At 41.9% G+C, this 23141-nt stretch overlaps 1 protein-coding gene across 1 annotated transcript in view; it reads right to left on the bottom strand.

The window, feature by feature from the left end:
• Positions 1-23141, bottom strand: part of ELOVL6 (ELOVL fatty acid elongase 6) — a 192702-nt gene that overhangs the window by 37950 nt on the left and 131611 nt on the right. The window lies entirely within an intron of this gene.

Raw genomic sequence — 23141 nt, 5'->3', positions numbered from 1 at the left:
TGCTCCCCATGTCACGGGAGAAGATTGCCAGCGACCTCACAAATGGTACCCATTTGGTCCTGGCCCGGATATCAGGACAGGGAGATAATAAAAAGGTATTGAGCTTCCTGCCGGGGAGCGAGATGTTCACCAAAAGGACTAGTGTGTTGTCTGTTTATTTGGCATGCCGCTGCCACAGTTACAACAGGGGTTCAGCCACCAGAAGGGAATTAAAAACTTACAGATGTCAGTGTAAATAAACAATAAGACTAAAGTTGTCTTTTCAACCAAGAAGGTTCTGACTGGGACATTTTTCTGCGACCAAAATGTATTTGCTCTGTTTTTGGCCTTGATGCTGGCTGTTTAAATGTTAATGGTCAACATTTTTCAAGTTTAATAGCATTTAATGTAATTTCCTGTCTGTTAGAGAGGAAGCAGAGAGAGAGGCACGGCAATGCCTTAGGAAAGAATAGCAAGTGGTGGAAACAAATTGTTTTTCTCGCTTGTCATTCTCATTGAGGCTTCATCTCGGTTTTTAAAAATGGCATCCATGCAGTGCTTAGCTTGCCCAAAGCTCTGCTCAGGAGATCGCGACTGGTGCAATTAAATGTTGGTGCACCCAATGCCCAGGCTGGTAGCCTTGAATACTCCCTATGCATCTTCAATCCACTACCAGCCACTCCCTTCCTCTGACTCTTGCATGTCCCTGCTTTCTCAATTTGTTTGTCTGTTTTCCGTCTTCCTGCTTCCTTTGTTTTACCCTGTTAATCTCAGTAAATGGATGATGCAAAACAATGTGTCATTGGCCCCTACTGGCTCAAATGAAGCCCTCCACTCCTGTATGACCTCTTTGGTTGTCTGGGGCTCCATTTGACACCAAAATCAGACCTGTCAAAAACACAGGCTGCAAATGTGCTTGTTTAAAATCATTTCCACAAGTCCAGTAATCTTTACAAAATCACGGCTTGCTGTAGACATTAATGGGGGCACTTCACTACAAAGATTTCCGGTTAAGCCTAATAGATAGACTGAAACACGTCTTCAATAAACAAATACAGAGTGGCTGCATGGCAAATGAGCCACTCTTCCAAGAAGCATTTTCAGGCATTATTGTGCTTTATGGATTAAACTCACTTGCTGTTTTGGGCATGTGGATTTAAATTCTATGTGAGACAACATGCGTCACAGTTTCGTGTTAAGTCTTTGATATGGTAACGTATGCTGAGTCCAGAGCTATATTGCAGGGCCTGGAATTGTCACTGGCAGATTAGACATCAATTTCTGATATACTTTGGGGCATATTTATACTCTGTTTGCACCGAATTAACGTCATTTTATTTACTCTAATTCAGTGCAAAACTAACTCCATATTTATACTTTGGCGCTAGACCCATCTAGCGCCAAGTTTATGGAGTTAGTCATTTTTTGGACGTGGAAACCTACCTTTCCTTAATGAGATGCAAGGCAGGCGTTCCCGTACAAAAAATGACTATGGCCTTAACGCCATATTTATACTCCCGTGCAAAAATGGTGCACGGGGGGAGGAGGGGGTCAAAAAATGGTGCGAAGCTTGCTTTGCCCCATTTTGTAACGCCTGGGTCAAGGAAGGCATTAGGGGACCTGTGGGCCTATTCCATGGTGGAACACCATGGAATAGGCCCACAGGTGCCCTCCCCAGGCCCCAGGGACACCCCCACCCACACCAGAGGGACAGCGGAGGATGGGGGACCGCCATCCCAAGTAAGTACAGGTAAGTATTTTATTTTATTTTTTAAAGTGCCATAGGGGGCCCTGAAACGGGCCCCCCTACATGGCACAGGGTTCAGTGGCCATGTACAGGGGACCCTTGTCCCCTGTGCTGGCCATTGGGGTAGTGGGCATGACTCCTGACTTTTATAAGACAGGATTCATGTGGTATGGATGGTTTTGCGTCAGAAAATGACTCTAGGCAGGTTAGAGTCATTTTTATTTTACTTTAACCTGCCTAATGGCATTTTTTGGTGTAAAACCCCCTTCTTCCATACCGCTAGTCCCACCCAACTACCGTCATTTTTTTTTTTTTTTACACTAGTATACCATTTGCACCTGCTTGCACCATTCCATAAATATGGTGCCAGGCTGGTGCACAGAAATGGTGCATGTAGGTGCTAAACTTTTTGGTGCAAAACTGCATTAGTGCAGTTTTGCACCAAAAAGTATAAAACAGGGCCTTTGTGTTTGCTAGCAGACAGTTATAATTAGCACATTCACTGCAAAGTAACAATCAAAATATTTATAATGGATCTGCTACAATTTCAAATTTGCTTCCAAAAGCTGAACTCAAATCAGTTCATTCTTCTAAAGTCTGTTGCAAATCTTCAGAAACAATTATAGGTTGCTTAACACAAAATATTATTCCCCCGTGAAGTATTCTGGAAAACATTTTGGAATCATTACCAAATCACCAGGTAAATATTTCTGAATTTCCTGATGATGTAGAGCCTGATCATCTAAGAGGGTGAGAGAATAAGATCTAAGATTGTTGGATGATCATCGACTCTTTCCCAGATGAACTCCAAAGTGATCCTTTTTGACTAGGGTTGTTGTCCAAACAATCTCCATAAGTAACTGAAGTACCAGCAAGTACATATCTGTCAGGCAGCAAAGACCCCAGCCTCATTCAACACTGTTGTAAAGGTAAGGAGGAGTCTGTTAACCAGTCTCCATGTTCTTATCCATATGTAGCTGATGTAGAGAATGGCTAGCGTATGCACCAATCTCAATGACGAGATGCTGTGGTACCAGAATGTTCGTGTCAGAATATCATCTAACATAAATATTGTGCTCTTAATATAGTCTACAAAAGTATCACTCCATTGTAGTTAACCTACACCCACAGGGATGATATTTTGATATTTTTGTAAACAATATTAGAACACACTTTTTAAACTTGGCATCCTTGGCATGGTCTCCCTTAAATTTTTGCCATGTTGGTGATGTGTGCCGGACTCTTTTTGCTGTTTTTTGTTACCCTGGGCACTTTTACCGCTGCTAAAGTGCAAGTGCTCCTATGTAAAATGTATGTGTAATTGGCTTTCCATGATTGTCAAATTTGATTTACTGGTAAGCCCCTAGTACAGTGCACTAGAAGTGCCCAGGGCCTCTAAATCAAATGCTACTAGTGGGCCTGCAGCACTTGTTGTGACACCCACATTAGTAGCCCTGTAAACATGGCTCAGACCTGCCACTGCAGTGTCTGTGTGTGTGCAGTTTTAAACTGTCAATTCGACTTGGCAAGTGCACCCACTTGCCATGCCTAAACCTTCCCTTTTCTTAAATGTAAGACACCCCTAAGGTAGGCCTTAGGTAGCCCCTAGGGCAGGGTGCAGTGTATATTTACGGTAGGAAATATACTAATGTGTTTTATATGTCCTGACAGTGAAATACTGCCAAATTTGGTTTTCACTGTTGCAAGGCCTATCTCTCATAGGTTAACATGGGGGCCACTGTTAAATATGATTAAAGCGTAGATTCCCTTTGGGGGCAGATAGACTTGTGGAGTTTGGGGTGTTTGAACTCACAATTTAAAAATACATCTTTTAGTGAAGTTGTTGTTGAGATTGTGTGTTTGAAAATGCCACTTATAGAAAGTAGGCATTTTCTTGCTTAAACCATTCTGTGACTCTGCCGGTCTGTGGATTCCGTGTCTGGGTTAGTTTGACAGTTGGGCTGTTTAAACCTGTCTCTAGACAGTGACACAAAGGGATCTGGGGTTTAGCCTGCATATCCTGATGAGCCATCTGTGCTAGGAGGGAGGAGAGGAGGGGTCACTCACACCTGAAACGGCTGTGCCTGCCCTCACACAATACAGTCTCCAACCCCCTGGTGCGTGTCTGAGGCCTGACCTGGCCAAGGCAGGATCTCACAAACAAGAGAGACCTTCCTTTGAAGTAGGCCTACTTCAAAGTCAGAAAGGGGTATAAGAAGAGCACCCAAAACCCCTGAAAATTAGATCACTTCTGGAATCAAGAGGAACCTCTGCCAAGGAGAAGAGCTGAAGAGGTGCTGCCCTGCCTGTGACTGTGCTTTGTGGAGCTATCCTGCATTTGCTGCTTCTGCCTGTGAAAGTGGACAAAGACTGGACTTTGTTGTGCATTCCTGCTTGTGAAGAATCTCCAAGAGCTTGAACTGAGCTTGCCTCCTGTTGTTGGAAGTCTCAGGGCCATCAAAGACTTCCCCTGCCAGCACCTGGCCTCTCTGAGACTCCTGCCCTGCCAAGTGGTGCCCTCTCCAGTTCCTGGGCCCTTGAAAGGTGAAGCTGGCAGACAAAGACTGAAAATCCACGCACAGACCGCTGTGCGGAGAAATTTTCGATGCACCTTCCATGACGCAGCTGATAAACGACACACCGCCGGCTTTGAGGCTGAAATCAACGCTCCAACTGCATTGCAGCAACACCCACTAATGGCGGCTGATGACACAAACTCCACGCAGTGCGGTTTTGTGATACCGTTCGACCAGATTTTCAAAACCACATCGCGGGGCGCAGAGAATCAATGCAATACCTGCCTGTGCTGATCGACGCATCACTCTCTTGCGGAAGAAGAGAAACAACGCATGCTGACCCGACCGGAGGAGGAACGACGCACGGTCTCGCTTGCAAGTGAGAAATCGATGCATTGGTGGCCTTTTCCGACGCACACTCGCCTGTGCGGTATTATTTTGACACTGCCTAGGTACTTTTGTACGCTAACAAAGTTCTCACTGTTTTTTTAAAGGATTCATAAAAATAAAAAAAAATCATAACTTGACTTGTGTATGTTGGATTTTTGTCATTTTGGTCTTGTTTTGTTTAGATAAATATTCCCTATTGTTCTAAACCTGTGTTGTTTCTTTTTGTAGTGTTTTCACAGAATTACTGTGTGTGTGTTGGTACAAATAATTTACACATTGCTTATGAAGTTAAGCCTGCCTGCTCGTGCCAAGTTACCAAGGGGGTAAGTGTGATTCTCCTTTACCCTGACTAGAGGGACAGGGACAAACCTGACTGCCAACCAAAGACCCCATTTCTAACAACACTATTTACAACAGATTATATTTCTGTGTATGATATTGGGGAACACAGCTGCATTTCACAAAAAAATCCCAATTTGCAAGCTTTCAAAGTATTGCATAACCAGCTCTAGGTCTCGACAATAAGCAACAAATCCCAATTTTCTACTGATGTAAATTGGGAACAAGGGGATGAATCTTCTAATTGCCCAATTTAAAACAGTGGAAAAAGGATATACCTGCCCCAAAAGACTGGCATATCTCAAAAGCAGTTGGGTACAGCCCCCGGCACCCACCCATCAAGCTCATTTTTTTTTTTAAACTGACATACCTATGTAAGATACATCATTCCCTCTACTGGCTGCATATCTTTATGGTGCACATCTAGTGTCTGTCAGAATCCTCAGCCCCACCTAGAAAGTCACCACTAGGCTACTGAAAAACGCTGCATAGCCAGCTTAATGGTAGATTGCATATTTAAGCAATGCCAAACAATAAGAACAATATGTTTATGAAAGGCTGGTGAATGCATAGTTTCTAGTTTTAGTTACAAAGTAAGAGATTACTCTTTAGCAAAAATATTTGTCTTACAAAGCAAAAAGTTCTAGTCTTTTAACTCTTTCAGTAGGGCTATATACAGGCTATCCTTTGCACGTTATAATTTTAGCACATTTAATTGGTAACCATTGTACAAATGCAATCATGCATGATTAAATTTATTAAAATAGATGATCATTTTACATGTGCCAAAAACCCAATACATCAAACTTTGTCGGCATCACACCAAAATATCCCTCTGAAAAAAATTAAAGATGTAATTTATTTCATATTAAAGTAATTGTTATCTGAGATATAATTATAACTGCAGTATTGAGCCACATTTAGGAAGAGGATGCTGCAAGTGTGACAAGAGACTAATGATGAATATGTAATTTGGAAGACATGAACCAATGTATCATACGTACATATACACAAAATGTAGTCCTCACCCACAGCATCCTTACCTCCTTACCAACATCTCTGGTTCTGGTCTGCATTGGCCCCCACCTCCCACAACTAGATGTTTTGCCCCCACTGCTCTCAACTACAACTTTGATTCCTGGTAACCAGCTGCCCTGTCTTTCCTGTAGAAAGCTGTCTGACCCTTCTTCTGATAAGCTTCCTCACTCACATCAAAGATAGCTTCCTTAACAATCCCATTTTATCTAGAGTTTCCTTGGCTCCCTAATTGTCAGCTATTCATGCAGTGAATTGTCCTTACACCTGGCCCAAAACCTTATACCCTTTGCCACAACAGAGCAGTTCTCTTCTACAGGTATTTTCATAGCAATCTACCGTTAGTGCATGATCCTACTCTTCTCACCGCACATGCTCTGCTCATCTGACCTCTCCACTGACCACTCATCCTGCTCCTGCTTTGTTCCAATACACATCTGACCTAACAGAGTTAAATGCGCAACTAGTCTGATAATACCACCCGGTATGAACTCACACAGTCGGAGCCACTCACCACCTTTCACTTCTCCAACAGGGAACTGCAGCTACTGATCAAGGACATGGTTTTTGATGCCTTATTGTAACATGAGGACGGCACACACATCCAAATACAATGCACCATTAAGAGAGCTATTGGTGTAAAGGAACAATGCTTCATGTTTCAACATCAAGGCATTTGCAAGAATTAAGTGCACCCATTCAAACCTTTTGACCTGTTGCAGGTCTGCATCATGCACTGTAATATTCCATGCCCCTAGCGTATTCTTAAACCTCAATCCTGGATGACCATGGACAGAATCAGAGGGACTACTGCCACGCTTACAGAGGAAGGGGATGGATTGGCTATGGCAACCTACACAAATGCCGCGAGAAGGCCAGAGAAAGAGATGAACTAGAGTGGGTTGCAGCAGGGGAAGCTGGGCATGAGAGGACCAGAGGGAGTGGAGGTGGCCAAGAGAAGACCAGCTCAAGGGAAGTTGGCTGTAAGACACCCACAGCAAGAAAGCAGGCTGGGAGAGGACCAGGCAGGGAAAGCCCACCATAGTAGGGGCAGAGTGTGGCTGTCAGTGAGAGGGATAGAAAAAGGGGTGCTCTGGTGAGAGAACTGACAAAGCCCATGTTGTCATGACTGGTGGATTCCCCTATGGAGACAACACTGGAGGTTGCAGGAAGAGCCAGAGCTCCTTTTGTGATGGGTTAATGATGAGTGGTTTCCTCTGGCAGTGCAGGATGTGCTGCTGTTGATGAGGAATTCGTTGTAAATGTATTTAGATTGGTTGGCCCCCATTTGAGGTGAGAGGGGTTCAGCCATGCATTCTAGTGATAAATATTTGCTGTTGCTTTATACCTGGAGGCGTACTTTTCCTTAGCTTTAAGACTTTCAATTTTCTCATCCCATTGTTGTTGTCAATGAGTGTGCTTTGAATAAATATTTTGTGAATATTTCAGTGGATCCGGTATTTATTTATTGGTTGTTAATAACAAACTAGATTTTTTTTTATAGATGTGTAATGTCTAATGCATACTTCTGACATGATTCAAAATGTGGCATCCTTGTATTCTTTGTGTGAGAATGTAATTTAAGCGTTTGCGACAGTGGGTGAGATTTTACGATTGAGTTACAGTTGTAATTGCATGACAGGCGGCCGTGGAAATGTGTCAATAATAGCAAAACATGGACCCCCATTTGTTCTGGGAATTTCTATGTAAGTGGCTAACCTTTGGATGCGCGCTCAATATTGCCTTTAACAGTAGCCAAGCACATTTTACTCATAAGTCACAGTTAGCGATTTAATAATCAAATTCTCTAATGATTATGCTTCTGATCAAGCCTTTGAGCTGGTGGTTGCTGGCTCACCTTGGGGACCAGTACTTATTGTTCCTGATGTGACTTTGTCCAAGAAAGAGAAAAACATACACAGAGAATGAAGGAGGAAGAGAAAGAAGGTAAAACTGTGACAAAGGGAGAAAGCAAGAAGGCATGTGGAGGAATTAGCACCCTGACCTTTAGTACCTCCAGCCACGGGCTTTGGAGCATAACTTTGTGCCCCGGAACTTATACTTTTACAAATTAAGCACTGCTTTGAAGGATTAGGGACAGTAGTTCTTGAGAACAAAGGAAGAAAGAGGACACATAAGAATTCTTGTTTGAAGGCAATAGCAGATAGAAAGCTCCTCAATTCTTATATTTGAACATATGTTTGAAATAGCCTAGAGGGTAGTGTATCCTGCAATGCAGTGATTTCAGGTCAATAAACAATTTGCTTTGTAAAACTTAAAAGAAAATTGAGCAAAGTAGGTTTTTGCTGTTTGATGAATATTGCATTATTATCAGGAGATCTGACATAATGAATGTTCTGCAAACAAATAATGCCATCTCTGTCAAAGGAATGCATCCGTAGATTCATGCCAAATGGAGAGAACTCACAGCTGAACAAATATGAGTAAAGGATGCTGAACACTGACTGAATAAGAGGCTTCTCTATGGTTAATTCTCGAACTTTTACCTACACCAAACAGGCTATAGAACGCAACTTTGAGTTATTTTCAGCCTTTGGAGATCACTTGGGCCCCATTACAGCTCGTCGTTTTTCAGCCACTATGTCATTCTAAAGGGACCAGCCATATGCAAATCTGTTTCTGTACTGCTCCAATGGAGGCAGTATCACCTGAACTACAAGGCCAGATCCCCTTCCAGGGTGGAGCTCAAGTAACCCCTGGCCATTTTTTAAGCTGTTGTTAGGTATGCCACAATCTTTACTAACTAGAATGGCAGAAGTAAAAAAACAAAAATCAAGCAATCATACAAAAAGAATGGCACGCAACAGATCAAAGAAAGTTGGTTTTAACTGTTTGTACTTGCCCCGTTGTTCTTCCCACGCTTCCCTTACATCTCAAATTCCTTATAAATGAGAGTAATTTGCATAACTTCATTTAATAGTCGCAGCTGAGACACCTGGATGGTCTCTTGCAACCCCTGGCACTGCCTTTGCAATCCTTGGGCTCAGAGGTGGCAAAGGCAATGCTCTGAACAGAATGCAAATGATGCTGGGATGTACACTGGGAAATGAGGATCTTCATTTACTAAAACAACTATGCAGCAGTGCAATGTATACTTTGTGTATTTTAAGTATTCTTTTTAAAAATTTTAGTCAAACAAGATGTCGCAGATTTTTATTGTTGAGAACATATAAAAAAAATGTTTTTTTATAAAAACTGCACGTACGTGCTGTAGTGAGTGAAAATTACTTACAAGTGATGCTACAATACGCAATACCACGGAACAATTTATGTCAATACCATTGTTCAAATTGTCCTCCATAAAGAAATAAAGCTGGACAATAAAGTATTTCTTTAAATATTTTTGTGCATCGTTCTGTAATTTTCCAATACATTTTATGCTTTAGGTTTATACTGGGGGAAACTGCTGAATCATGATTTTGAGGGATAACTAAATTGGCTTCCCAGAGTTCGTGTTGTAGTGGCACTATATTTCCTCTTCAACTAAAACATAACTGTTGATACAACAAAAATAGAAATGTATATTGTTCATATCATGTCAGTACCGTATTTAACGTGCTAGTAGTGTATAAAATGGTCATTTATCTATTTCATTAATGTATGTTGTTATATAATTATGCATGTATGAGTCAACATCAGCGCTGTTAGTTATTTATTGTATGATCATCGGGATTAAGGTTATGCTGACAACACTTACTGGGAGTATCCAGTGTCAGATCATATGTCGTCACTACTGGTGATGTCGTTGGGTCAAAAGGAGTTACGCGATATCACTTCCCCTAGCCCTGGCATTTTGGTGAACTGACTTGGTAGGTTGGTCATTGGCAGAATGCATGAACTGGCAATACAGGCATAATTTTCCAAAGCCCCAGTGGCCAGGAACAGAAGAGTGTTCTGCTGCACGACACAGGCCCTTAATATATTTAACAGAGGAACACCAAAATGGTAATTCAGTACTTGCAGTTACTGATATCATAGAGTTCATAATTTCCAGGATGTGGGATTACTGCACTATTCCAGGTTTTCCTTCAAGGAATGGTGAAATACCCAGAAACTGGTGCTTTTACAAGGGTTTCCACAAGTAAGTTAAAAATTCGGGGTTGCTTTGGAGGGCATGGTTTCACTCAGAAAGTTCTCCATGTGGAGAACGCATCAAGGGTGGGCTATCACCGCAAATGTAAGAAACCAAATTGGGAGGGATTGGGTGTACTCCCACTTCTGGGATCTCCAGGATTCTCATATACAACCCCCTGACTAAAAAGACACATTAGGGATTGGGAGAGGATAGCAGAAGGGAAGGGACCTGTTTGGGAAGCGGGGGCACTGTAGGCTGTGACTTGAAAACAACAATCAATTAACATTGTCACACCACAGTAAATGTATGTTTCGGAAGAAAAACATACAGAGTGACAGGACATATAAGGTAGGTACAAAGAACACGGCCAGGTTACTAAACCTTAAATGAGATAAAGTTAGTAGAAAGGTAAATGAAGCACAAATCACACTCATGATTACACTGTGGTGTGTGTGTGGCGCTAGTGAGGGTGAAACCCACCCCATCCAAATGAAAGTCAGTACAATTTGAGAATTCAGCAGGAGGAGATCATGGAAAATAGTGAATGTCCTGCAGCAAACTGTCAAAATGTAACTGTTTGCATCTGCAACCACACCTAGAAAAGATTTGCAAAACAAAAGGAAAAAATGTGGTTGCATGCTATATCTCATAACACCCCATCTGTTGAGTATTTAAAAGGTACAAGTTGAAAATGTGTTCTTGCAGAGGCGATATTTTGTTTAGCAAACTCCTTTTGCGGTTGTTAGCTTTGAAAACTACATACACTTCCTCTCATACTTAGAAAACTAAAATATTTTACTGGTAAGAGCAATACATTTAAATTTTGTAAGGTGTGGAAGGGAAACGTAAGCTTATTAAAAAGAAGGAAAGGGGATACTTTCAGTCCTGCTTCTTTCACTCATTGACATTTTCAATAATGTGTGAAAATGATACAAAGATTTAGCTTGGCCAGGAAAGAAGGGTAAAGTTCGTTTTTCTCTATGGCAAATTGTATGCAAAAGAGTATGAGAGATATGCAGGGGAGGAAATATCAGAATCAAGGGAACCACCAGCTCCGAGACCGCAGGTTATATCTAAAACATAAATAATAGAGCAGCTGTCAGCTGGAGCAGGCAGGAAAAAGTCACCTCAACTATGTATGTATGTCGTATTTGTAAAGCGCATTCGACCCACGAAGAGCATCGAAGCGCTAATGTAGAAGGAGAGGAGCAGAGGGAAGTGGCAGAAATCCACAGAACCCATCCCAAAGAACAACTAATAGTGAAAATAAGCAAAAAATAAATTACTTGAAGATACAAACCAGGGTACTAAGTGGATGCTATCGAGGGAAGAGCCATGTTTTAACCAGTTTCCTAAACCTTAGATAGCAAGGTTCTTGCCGGATATTCGAGGGGAGCGAATTCCAACTTTTGGCAGCAGCCACGGTGAAAGCTCTGTCCCCCCATTTGACTTTATGAGCGCGGGGTACCTGAATTCGATAGGCATTAGAGGACCTCAGGTTTCTCTTGGGAGCATGCCAACAGAGCTTGGTGGTAAGGTAGAGAGGACCAATCCCGTGAGTAGCCTTATACGTCAGACAGAGTGATTTAAAAATAATACGCTGAGCCACCGGAAGCCAGTGTAATTGTTTGCGACTCTCTCTGACAGATACCCGCCGTGAGAGGTTAAGAACCGCTCTAGCAGCTGCATTCTGGACCAATTGCAATATATTGATCAAGGCCTTATCCAGATCCAGGAATAAGGCATTGCAATAATCTACCTTAGACATCACCAACGCTAAAATGGCAGAAATTCTCCATTCATGCTGAAGATATGGAAAAGTTTTCCTGAGCATTTTAATGAACCAAAGGCATGTCTTTAAGGTATGATTTACATGATTTTTAAAAGATAAGCAATCATCAAATAGAATGCCCAAATTCCTACTGACAGTTGAAGGGACAGGAAGCGTGCCACATTCTGAAGGCGACCAGCGTGAGCTCCATAACTCTTTTCCTGATCCGAAACAGAGAATTTCGGTTTTGGTGGCATTCATTTTCAGCCAATTGGTCTTCATCCAATTGCTAACCGCTTGCATGCAGTTATTGAACCGGTCCGCAACCTCCTCCCAAGGTTTTTTAATTGGGAGGATAAGCTGAGTATCATCCGCATAAGAAGACGGGATGAAGCCAAAGGAGCGGATCAGACTGGCCAGCGGGGCAGCATACACATTAAACAGAGTAGGACTCAGAGAAGACCCCTGTGGAATCCCGCAAGGTAATAAATAAGGTGTGGATCTGAAATCACCACAACTTACAGTGGTCCATCTGTTAGTAAGAAAAGATTCCAAAAGCTTAAGGGCTCTCTCTCTTACCCCTACTTGGCCAAGGCAGGATATCAGAAGGTGAGGGGAGATGGTGTCAAACGCCGCCGATAAGTCTCATAGTACTAGGATGACCCCTTGACCCTCATCCACCAATTTCCAAATAGCATCGGAGGATGAAATCAAGGCAGTGTCCGTACTATGCGCCTTTCTGAAACCATGTTGAGAGGTGTCAAGGGGTCCCACTTCCACTAAGAATTCAGCTAGTTCCAGATTCAGAATTTTCTCTAAAATCTTTGTCAAATAGGGGAGAAATGCAGTTGGCCGTAAATTGTTAAGATCCTGGCTGTCGCCATCAGGCTTCTTCTTAAGGGGAACCACTATAGTTTCTTTCCTCAGATCTCAAAACCTCCTGAAAAATAGGTGCTAACGCCCGTGCCATCAGGTCGGGGGCTAATTGAAAAATAGAAGGGGGGCATGGATCTATAGGGGAACCTGACATAATTTCTAAGATCCTCTTTCTGATAACATCATGAGTTGGGATATGAAAATCAGATAGAGCCTTAGAGCTAGCTTTATAATCGGTAGATTCCCAAGAGTGGAGTTCCCTGGAGATCTCATGATGGGCAAAATTAACGTGTATTTGGAGAATTCTGTTCTCAAAATGCCTAGCAAACTTATCACAGAACTCCTGAGAACTTTCCAAATCAGATGGCCTCTAGGGGGTGGATAACGCCTTTATCTCCTTAAATAATTCTCTAGGGGCATTTAATGCCTCCTTCACTTTGGCAGTATAGAAGTTAGATTTGGCCTTAAACCGCGCCCTTTATAAGCCTTAAGGGTGGACTTTAGTACCGCCCTTTCTTCTGGGACTGAATTTAATTTCCACCGGCGCTCCTGTTGTCGGTACTTTCTCTGGAGAGATTTATGTTCTCTAGTAAACCAAGGTTGACCAAGCTTCTTCCAACTGCAAGGCCTCCGAATCTTTGGGGGAGCCAGTTGAGCCATGGCCGTTTCAACCCCATGCTGAAAACTATCAAGCAGGGGCCGAGCTAGCTTTTTGGCCCTGTCCCAGCCCTCTTCTAAGGCCGGAACTAACTCTTCCACTTTAATCTGCTTCCACGGCCTAAATGCTTTGCACTTCACCTCGCACAGAGCAGGAGAATGCGTGATGTCAATTTTTACGTTTAGCAGATGATGATCCGTCCAACTTAACTGGATATTAGTTATCACCATCTGTAAAGAAGTACGAACAAAGACCCCATCTAATATGTGTCCTGCCCTATGGGACTGAGGGTCCAATCCAAGGCCTCCATAAGATCTAAGAACTCCCTAACCATAGGAGTGCAGACCTCATCAAAATGAATATTAAAATCTAGTATTATTGCTTTTGGGTACAAAACCAAAGGTTCTATCAACTTAACCCAAGATTGGACAAAATTTGTAGGAGGGCCCGGCGGTCGATAAATCAGTAGGCCCTCCAACAGTACTCCACTGTTCTGAGAGATCTTAAAAGCCATTGTCTCGCATGTTTCAGTGGAGGGGCCAGACCAAACACACACTAGGGTCCCCCTGCAGATAATAGCCAGGCCCCCGCCCCTATTGTGAGGCCTATCTAATCTGTAGTAAGTATACCCTGGGGGAGATGCTGCAACAAAATCAGGATCTGATTCTGTTTTGCCCCAGGTTTCAGATAGAAACAAACAATCGATATGCCAGGTATTGATCATTTCACAGATTTCCAATTTATTTTTTGGGAGTGAGCGGACATTTAACAAGGCATACCGAAACGGCTGATCGTGCGCAACCGTCTTTTCCTGAGCTGCCATTACCGACATCAAAGGCCTCTTATACTGAGCTCTGGCCTCGTGCAAGGTTAATGGTGCTTGTACTGTCCAATTACATTCCGCACAAGTCCAAGCTACCCCGTAATCGGATGGTACCTTATGCTTACAGGGCCTGTTCTTAAACTTGATGTTGCCACTAAACCCCAGAGGGGCCGTACATTTAGAAAAAAGGGCAGCATCTCTGGCCCCTGGGCCCGTTCGGGTGCGGATGGGCGCAGACGGGCTTGCCTTAGGCCGCTAAGCTGGGTTCATTTATGGCGCTGGGCCAAAAGCCTGACGTCGACTGGACCGCTAACTCGCGGTACAAAGTCTCTGAAAGGTCGGAAGGAGGGCTCTAACTGACCCTCACTTCCGGTGCAGGCTTTAGGAAGAAGCCTGCCTGCAGAGACGGTAAAAAAGGTAAGACCAGCACCCATAAAAAAGAAATCAACACAGCACTCCCCCAGGCAATGTTTTCCCCACCCTGGTACCAGTATAATTAAAAAGATTAAAAAATAAGAGTTAAGAGTTCCCAAAAGTTAAAAATAACCTTTGCTCGTGCCGCCCAAAGCAGCCGAGTAACGCGTTCTCCTTCTGAGTGCGGCCGCTCAGCTGGGTTCATTTATGGCGCTGGGCCAAAAGCCCGACGTCGACTGGACCGTTAACTCGCGGTACAAAGTTACCCAAAATTCTAACATTGGTGGGGGGGGTGGAAATTGTCTGTTTGGACCACTTTTTTCTTCATGAGATGCAGAAGAAAATTTAGAGGCAAGAAGATACCTCAGAGTGGTACTGGAAAGCCACGAGTATTGTTACTAGGACATGGATACACCCCTTACTACAGGTCCATGCAATTCCCCTGACTAGAATTGCCACTCCACTTGGTGATCTTGCACACAAAGAAAAGTTGGTTAGTCTGATTGTTTAAATGGCTCACTTTGAACCAAAACCATCAACTCATTAGTTAATGTATTTTCTGTGCTCAGGGATGCTCTGGCTAAAAGGTGGAGAAGGTTGGACCGGTCATGAAAATACTGTAAAGCAGCTATAATCTAAACAAAAATCGTCCAAGGACCCTTGATCAGCATCTCTGACCTGTGCACACCCATGTGAAATTTTAAGAGTCAGAGATCAAGATATCGATGTGAGGAGCTAGAAAATGGAGGTTTCAAGAAAGACACTGGTGCTTCTTTAAAGAGAAGAGGCTCACTTGAGTCAACAAAAAGGGTTTCTCGCTGTACCGGCCCTTCCAATGAACACCACATTCATAGCACACACACTAGTCTTGTTCCTCAAACAAATACGACAGCCACTTCTAGAGAATAAAAACATGTACGAAATAGATATCACATTATCCATCTCCCCAGCGACAAACTTTCAAAACCGCATACAGACCACTAGAATATGAACACATTAAAGATTTTCATTATTTGAAAATTGGTTTTATTGGCTTGTCTGTGCATGCTGTCTTTTTAAAGTAAAAAGTCCGCGCATAGGATAGAAATGGTTATGTTAACCAGCGAGTGGACGCTAAATGCTATATTGGTGATGGAGAGTTGATACAAATAACTGGTCTTCCATAGTAGTCTGTTACTTGTATCTGTCCGATACCGGTATGCAGTATCATTTATTATTACATAGGGTGCTTCTGTATTCTGGCTTACTTTGAACCTGTATCTAGCGTTACTTACATCTGGCTGCTATCTATCTTCTGTCTGCTTTGGAGTGAGTCACGCTGACCATAGAACACTGCCAACCACACCCAGTCCTGATATGCACCCCGGCATGAACCTTCACACTTGCCTTTTTACCTACTGAACCATTATCATGGTAGATTGGTCGCCCTCATGCATAGCTCAAGCATAAGGGCCACCAAAGTAGTAGGACAATGATGCAGCTGGGATACTCTTGTTTCTCCACACTGTAGCACCACCTGCTTTCCAAAGTCAGCTATCGTCTCTGCTTGCCTCGCTCTTTTTGAATTATTCCTCTCATTACTACTTTCCAATCATTTGCCACATGATAATCCACACCGAGCTTCCTGCAACACAAGTGTGGAACTTCTCAAACCTCAAAGGAATCCCGTTGGGTGAACCACATTCTTGGTGAGGAGGGAAAGACGGAGTTCCCTTTCCACAAATAATTCGAGTTTCAAGTCTGTAAAATATACACAGAGCGAGGTGAGCTTTTACTTGACTCACATGAGTATTGCTCACTCACTTCCTAGCAGTGGCTATTTGGTGTATCATTCTTCCTTTTCCCTCCACTGGAGTAGGGAGTATTTTACAACTGAAACTTGCACAACCGTCACACTGTTGGTGTCATTCGAATAGTTACTACCTACTTGCGTTCTATAGAAGAAGCAGTCCTTTTTTGCTACTTTTTCCCCCAGCAATGGCAAAGCCAATAGGGCAAGCCTTTAATGTGATAAGCAGGACTTGTGCAAGAAACGCATGAAAGCAGCATTTAAAAATTCCAGTGTTTACATGGACATTCACATTAAAGTCGGACCTATTGGCATTACTGATGCCTATTTACATTTAAAAACAGCTCAAACAAAGCCAGAGCATTGCAGGAATGAAGGTCTTCTATACTATATAGACCCCTTGCAGAGAAGACCTTCTGACCACAACGCACCCTATTAGTACTAATGAAACAGCTGTGTGCACAACAATGAAGATGGTTTCAGAAAATAGTAATTAATACTCTTGAAACCAACCCCATTTGTACAAACGCCTCTTTATTGATTATAACAAAGACAGTAGATCTTAAAAATGGCAACAAACGCACAATTACACAACAGACTACTCTGGATCACTGAATCAAAGGGTTATGGCATATGTCTGGTTGGTGACCAGAAAGCTGGATAGATCTCTACCTTAAACATTCCAAGTCAAATAAAGATTGAAGGATTTCTTCTGATCCACTGCGCAAACATTCGATTTGGGATACATTGGGCCTGATTTGGCTGAGGGGGTTAATCCGTCCCAAATGTGAGGGATATCCCGCCCGCCCTATTACGAGTCCATTATATCCTATGGAACTCGTAACACAGCAGGCGAGATATTCGTCACATTTGGGATGGATTAAACCCCTCTGCAAAAGTTGTAATCAGGCCCAAAGTCTCAAACTAGTACACAGTAAAAGCTATGATATTATTGACAATGTGTACTTGAACCATTTCAAAAGTCTTGGCCAAGAATTAAGAAAGAATGACTCCTCTAATAGGCTTGGATCAACAGGAATTCAATACAGGGACAAAAAAATACAGTTTGCCCACACAATTACCGAAGTCACCAAGAGGCCAAATACATAGCAACTGATTAGAAGACTCAGTCTGCACGTTCGTCAGATGTAGGTTTTTGTACCCATTTTTAAATCCCTATTTCTTTTTCCTTTTACATTCTGATCACCTATGTACAACGTTTTAGGATTGAAATCGTGCTGTTAAAACAATTTTGTAAGTAAAAAGCTCTGCCCCTTCCTGTGTGACATCGTATACCTAAAATAAGCAAGGAAAATAAAACGTTTATTCGTTTACTTTTTCTTTATTTCAGAACATGTACACGTTTTTGCGGAAAACAATTAGAAACTGCAGTTTGTCAGAAATGTTAAAGCGGCGCTGACAGACCACAGTAAAAGTACCCAAACAAATAAAAGATAAACATAGGAAAATAAATTATAATCACAAAACTGGCTCCAATGCCGTCACCTCGTAAACAAGGACACACTGAGGCAGGGGCGGATCCATGAATTACCCATCTGGCTGGCATGAATAATAATTTGTGGGCTCTGTATATATTACTTCTGCCTTGGGACTGAGAAATGGTGGGCAGCATTTCTGATCGAGATGCTTAGAAGTGCTAAATACAAAGCAGAGGAGGTACAATTGATCATGTTTCATGCCGATATCTGATACTATTTGGTTCCATTAAAATCTTTCCTTTAGAAACCGCTAGGTCAGTATGTCTTTGCACAAAAGGATACGCACCAGAGTTCAGTGATCTGAAAGAAAATATGGATTTCATCCCCCGTCCGATTTTGGGTCATATCTAGTTTTAGGGATATTGGGGTCCACATAGGCAAACAGAGCTATCATATTTGATTTTTGGAATGCGCCATCCAGGGGGAAAACACATTCACTGTCAGTGGAAGGGGATTACAGGAATACTTTCCAGAACTTCTGCCGGAAGGCAAACCTCAAACAGTTTAGTGTGACTCATTGCTTAATTTGTAATTTGTAAATAAAAATGTGCCGGTGCCCAAAGCCCTCCTCTTAAATGCACGGCTGCTGCAATTAAATGTGCGAGAAGGGAATGTAATCCTGAAGCCACCTCGGGCCTCTTCAATCCATATAAAACCACTCCCTGCCCCTTCAGCTCACTCCTGCAGCTTTCTACTTTCTCCCTTTGTGACGCGTTTTCGTTTTTCCCTTCCTCTGTCTTTCCCATATTTGTATTTTGCTCGCAGCAAATGCTTGAGGGAGAAGAATAAACCCCGGCCCTCAAAAATAAGTGCCGGTGCTCAGCACCGGAAACAACATGCACAAATTAAGCACTGGCGTCACTGCTCCATGAAGTGGCAACTACTCTCGCTGGGGTCAACACTGATTTGTTGTCCTGTTTGTTTACAATATAGGCGTCGAGGCGCTCAAACTACTACACACTGAAATGATAGCAGTATCTGTTCCACTTATTTTCTATTATTACAAGTACTCGGAGTTCAGACGATTTCAGATTTTATGAGATTTAAACTGTTTTGGTTTTCCATGAAAGAAACCCTTTAAATGTATTTTGCAATCACTGTTCCAGGGTCTATGTTTCAGCATACTTGGCACATATGCTAACCTGTTTTTTGCATCAGAATTCATTTAACAACGAGCAATTATGCGATGACAGTAAGCGGTGCAGGTGCTGTCGGTTATGGCTCTGAGAAGTGGACGCAGGGGTGTTTAATATTTGCAAACCCCAGCAACTGAGCTGCAGCTGTTCGCTTTCAAGCACATTAATCACGTCGCCGTTACCACTACGTTGCACAAATGAAGGAGTGCTGTGCACGGCCACCAGAGTACTGCACAGGCCTGCAAGGCTATTGCAGTAACAACGCAGGGAGATAAGATACCGCTGTGTAGGAGGCTTTCGAGACAACGCAGTATTAGAGCTTGAGAGAGGAGCGTACGGTAACACTATTACACAAGACCCACAAAGGGGCTCGATAGCACAGGGTGCCTTTCCGCATACATCATAGAAATGGGTGGAAGGACCTCTGTGCGCTACATTTTAGATGGACAACATTCCCAGGTGATGCGCATAGGTTATGCAGGGATACTCTCTTTTGAAAACTCATACTTTTGTTTTCTGTCAAAATCTTTGTGTATTAGAGCAGTGGTTGCCAACCTGTTGACTTCTGTGGACCCCCACTTTATTATTCTGGAACCCGGGGACCCCCAATCATTCACTACTAGAAGCCGGGGACCCAAGACTAAACATTGTTGATGATTTGGAACGCAAAACAATACACAGAAAATACACAAACCAGCATTTATCAAACACATACACAAATGATAACACATTTTATTTCATTTGCAAATATAAATTCAATTGCAGCCGCACATCATCCATACTGTATTCTGTCTGATGCACAGGCACTGCTGTCACGCGTTAATCTGAGAATACTAATTTAGCTTTTTGCCTCCAATTTCAAATTCCTTGAAATTTACAGTAGGTTTTAAAATGTTCAATTGTACATTTTGCCATTTTATTTATATACACTTTATTAATCTGTTAATATTATTTAACCTTCTAAGCAGTCACGGACTTGCTGAGTACTCGTCACAGACCCCAAGGGTCCCTGGATCACAGGTTGGTAACCACTGTATTAGAGAAATACTATCCAGGTTACTTAGAAACTGACAAGCAGTTATAGTTCCAAAATCAACTTCTGTTTCTCACATCATGCAGTTTTGTGTAAAATAAAACATGGAACGCATCAATATGTGCCAGATGATGCAAGGGCAGTGCCAGGGATATCAAAATGGCAAAGTGGGGGTTAGCAGTTGGTACCTCTGAACGCAGATAATGAAGTTTTTGCCCATGGCATGAGGGTCAATTTACAGTTTCCAATTTCCTTTACAATTGCCATTTGCCTGCGTAATTAAATAGGCCAGTAGACAAATGGCAAAACTTCCAACAGCCATTACTCTTTGGGCTGTCAGAGGTGTACTTCTGCAGTGGAGACTGTAGTCTCCTTACTAGACACACTGCAGGTTCGCCTGACTGAATGGGGAGAGGGCATTCAGTTTGGCAGAGATGATACTGCATCGCTACGGAGTACCCGCCCTTCCAAAATCTAAACAGGCTTTTTGTCTTGAAAATGTCATATATTGTGCTTATCAGTCACAAAACAATGCATTTGTTCTACATACAAGCAATATATCCAAAAGAAGCATACATTATGCACACCTCTTTTCTAGTAAGTGCACAATGTGCATACCGTTAGAAGTATAAAAGGTTGTACATTTGTCACTATTCACAAAGGATGAGAAAAGTACTTGTTACACATATACTTATACATACTCTGATTGCAAGGAATTACCAAGTATTCCTACCTTACTATGATTGGTGCATGCTGGCATGGAACACAAACCTAATTAGCCATAAGGTAACAAACACATGTCCTCTGCAAGAGGGCCCTCAATTGTAACGAAAATGAGCTTTAATCTCTTTTGAATGTGGACATCATGCATTAAGAAGCCTAATTTCCACAATGCAAAATTATGCAACTTGAGCATCACCCTAGGATCTCAAAAGCATTTAACTAGTATCAACTCAGTTCATTTTTCATCATTAGATGTACTTCTTCCAGTGTTTCACATTAATCCATCTGCTAAACTAACTAGAAAAAATTAAAAGAAAAAATACTGAAGCCACCTTTGAAAGCTACTTTAGGACATTATCATTATTGAAAAACCTCCTAGTAACACTCTAGAGCCTATTTATGTCACTACCATGCTTTTGTGTCATTTTAGCCCCAACACAGAGGAACACATATGATTAAAATGTGAAAGTATCATATTTTAGAGGTCACTGGGAAGGCACCTGGTGAGATTTCTTCAACGGGGGTGGTCGTGACTGTTCGCGGTCAGAAAGTACCAGCGCCCTTTGGCATGCCACTTGGTGCCTTTCATGTTCATTTTTCAGCACAGAATGAGCTCCTGGAGCTAAATTACGGTGCGAGCAGTGCACTGTGTCTATTTTCGCCTGTTCACAATATTCCATGGAATCTTGTGGATTTGTTTTGCAGAATTCCAGAGTAAAACTTCATGAGTACATCCCAATCTTAACTTAATCTTGTCTGCTGTTTTTACTCACATTAAAATAGATTCTAGCAAATACATTGGAAATGTTTGGAAGACAAATAAACATAAGCAATTAAGAGTGAGTATTCTATTTTCAGTAGATCATTCTTCCTCTTAAAAGCTTTGAAAGGTATTTATTTGTGCACAGTATCTAATGAAAACTGAGTAAGGTTTCCTATTTGAACAGATTTCTTTACAATGGTTGTAATTTTATTTAGCATTTTGGTAGTAATAAGACAGGCTTTGATAAATTTGCATGAATTTTTGTGATCACCAGACTTCAATTGTTATTTCTCAGCAGTCAAACTGTAGAGGAGATTTAAAATTATTTTTTTATTCTGTCCAGGTTTATCCACTGATTAGGATCATGGGCAGAGAATAACTTTAGAATCAACATTATGTCAGAAATATATTTGTACGCCACCATTTTTTTTTTTTAGATTGCAATTCTAACCAAGTAACGCATGGTATGATTTACTATAAATAATTGGAACCTACCCATAACAACCACAGAACAATCACGCATTCTATAAATATTAACATTGTGTCTGCCCCAACACGTTATACATATGTTGCATTACATGACAATTATAAAATAGAAACACAGATTCACTCAGTTCATAATGAATACAAAGTATGGCAAAGGCATTATCTTGTCTTCAAGGGACCGAATATTACACACAAATGTAGAAGCCATTTCTCAAGCTTCAGATTTCTCTCTACGACAACTTTCTTTTATTCTTTTGTCACACGATACACCGCTGTTTTCCTTCTCTCTGTACATATTGAATTACCAGGGTTCAGGAAGAGCTGCTAACAGCCTGATTGTCTAATTGTGCTACAAGAGATCACAGATTAAATAGCAAAGAAAATTGTTTTATATCGCTGGAGAAAACAGATATCCTGAAACGCAGCCCCGGGCGGTGGCTTTATACGTTCCAATCAATATTTTCGATTCTCTAGTTATATCTACATTTTGTAAAACTTCTTCTTGGCTTCAATAGTAAATGGAAAATGCTAATCATCTCTTTAAACAGGTATTGAGAAATAGATTAGGACATAGCCCTCCTCCTTACATCAATTTGTAACTGCTCACCCCATTTTTGAGAGGGAAGGACCAACAGCTTTCCACTGATGGAGCATCCCATTGGCTTTCTTAGATGGCCTGATGGAGCAGAGGCTGTCAGAGGAAGGGCATTACACCACATGCTGTTTAAGGTGAACAGTGTGATGTCATTTTTTTTCTGTCCTTCAGCGCCAGGTAAAACCTGGCTGTAAGATACAAAGAAAAGCAAATTGTGACATCAACATCCAGGGGAAAAAACACCTTACGGTGTGGGGTCATTATTTGTTTTTCAATCCAAATTTCAGTTTTTGGAGTTTATTTTTGAAAAGCAAAAACTTTGTTAAATGGCTATCAAAACAGAAAATGGCCACCCACCACGTTTTTGCAACCTGACAGAAACTGCCATGATAGCAGTTTCTATCACTTTAAAGAGATCACCCTTGTATTGCGGTGATCTCTGAATCAGTAGAACAGTCGTCCATCAGAGTGTT

Source organism: Pleurodeles waltl, chromosome 1_1, assembly GCF_031143425.1.
Source record: "Pleurodeles waltl isolate 20211129_DDA chromosome 1_1, aPleWal1.hap1.20221129, whole genome shotgun sequence".
NCBI lineage: Eukaryota > Metazoa > Chordata > Amphibia > Caudata > Salamandridae > Pleurodeles > Pleurodeles waltl.
This window is presented reverse-complemented; position numbering and strand designations above follow the sequence as displayed.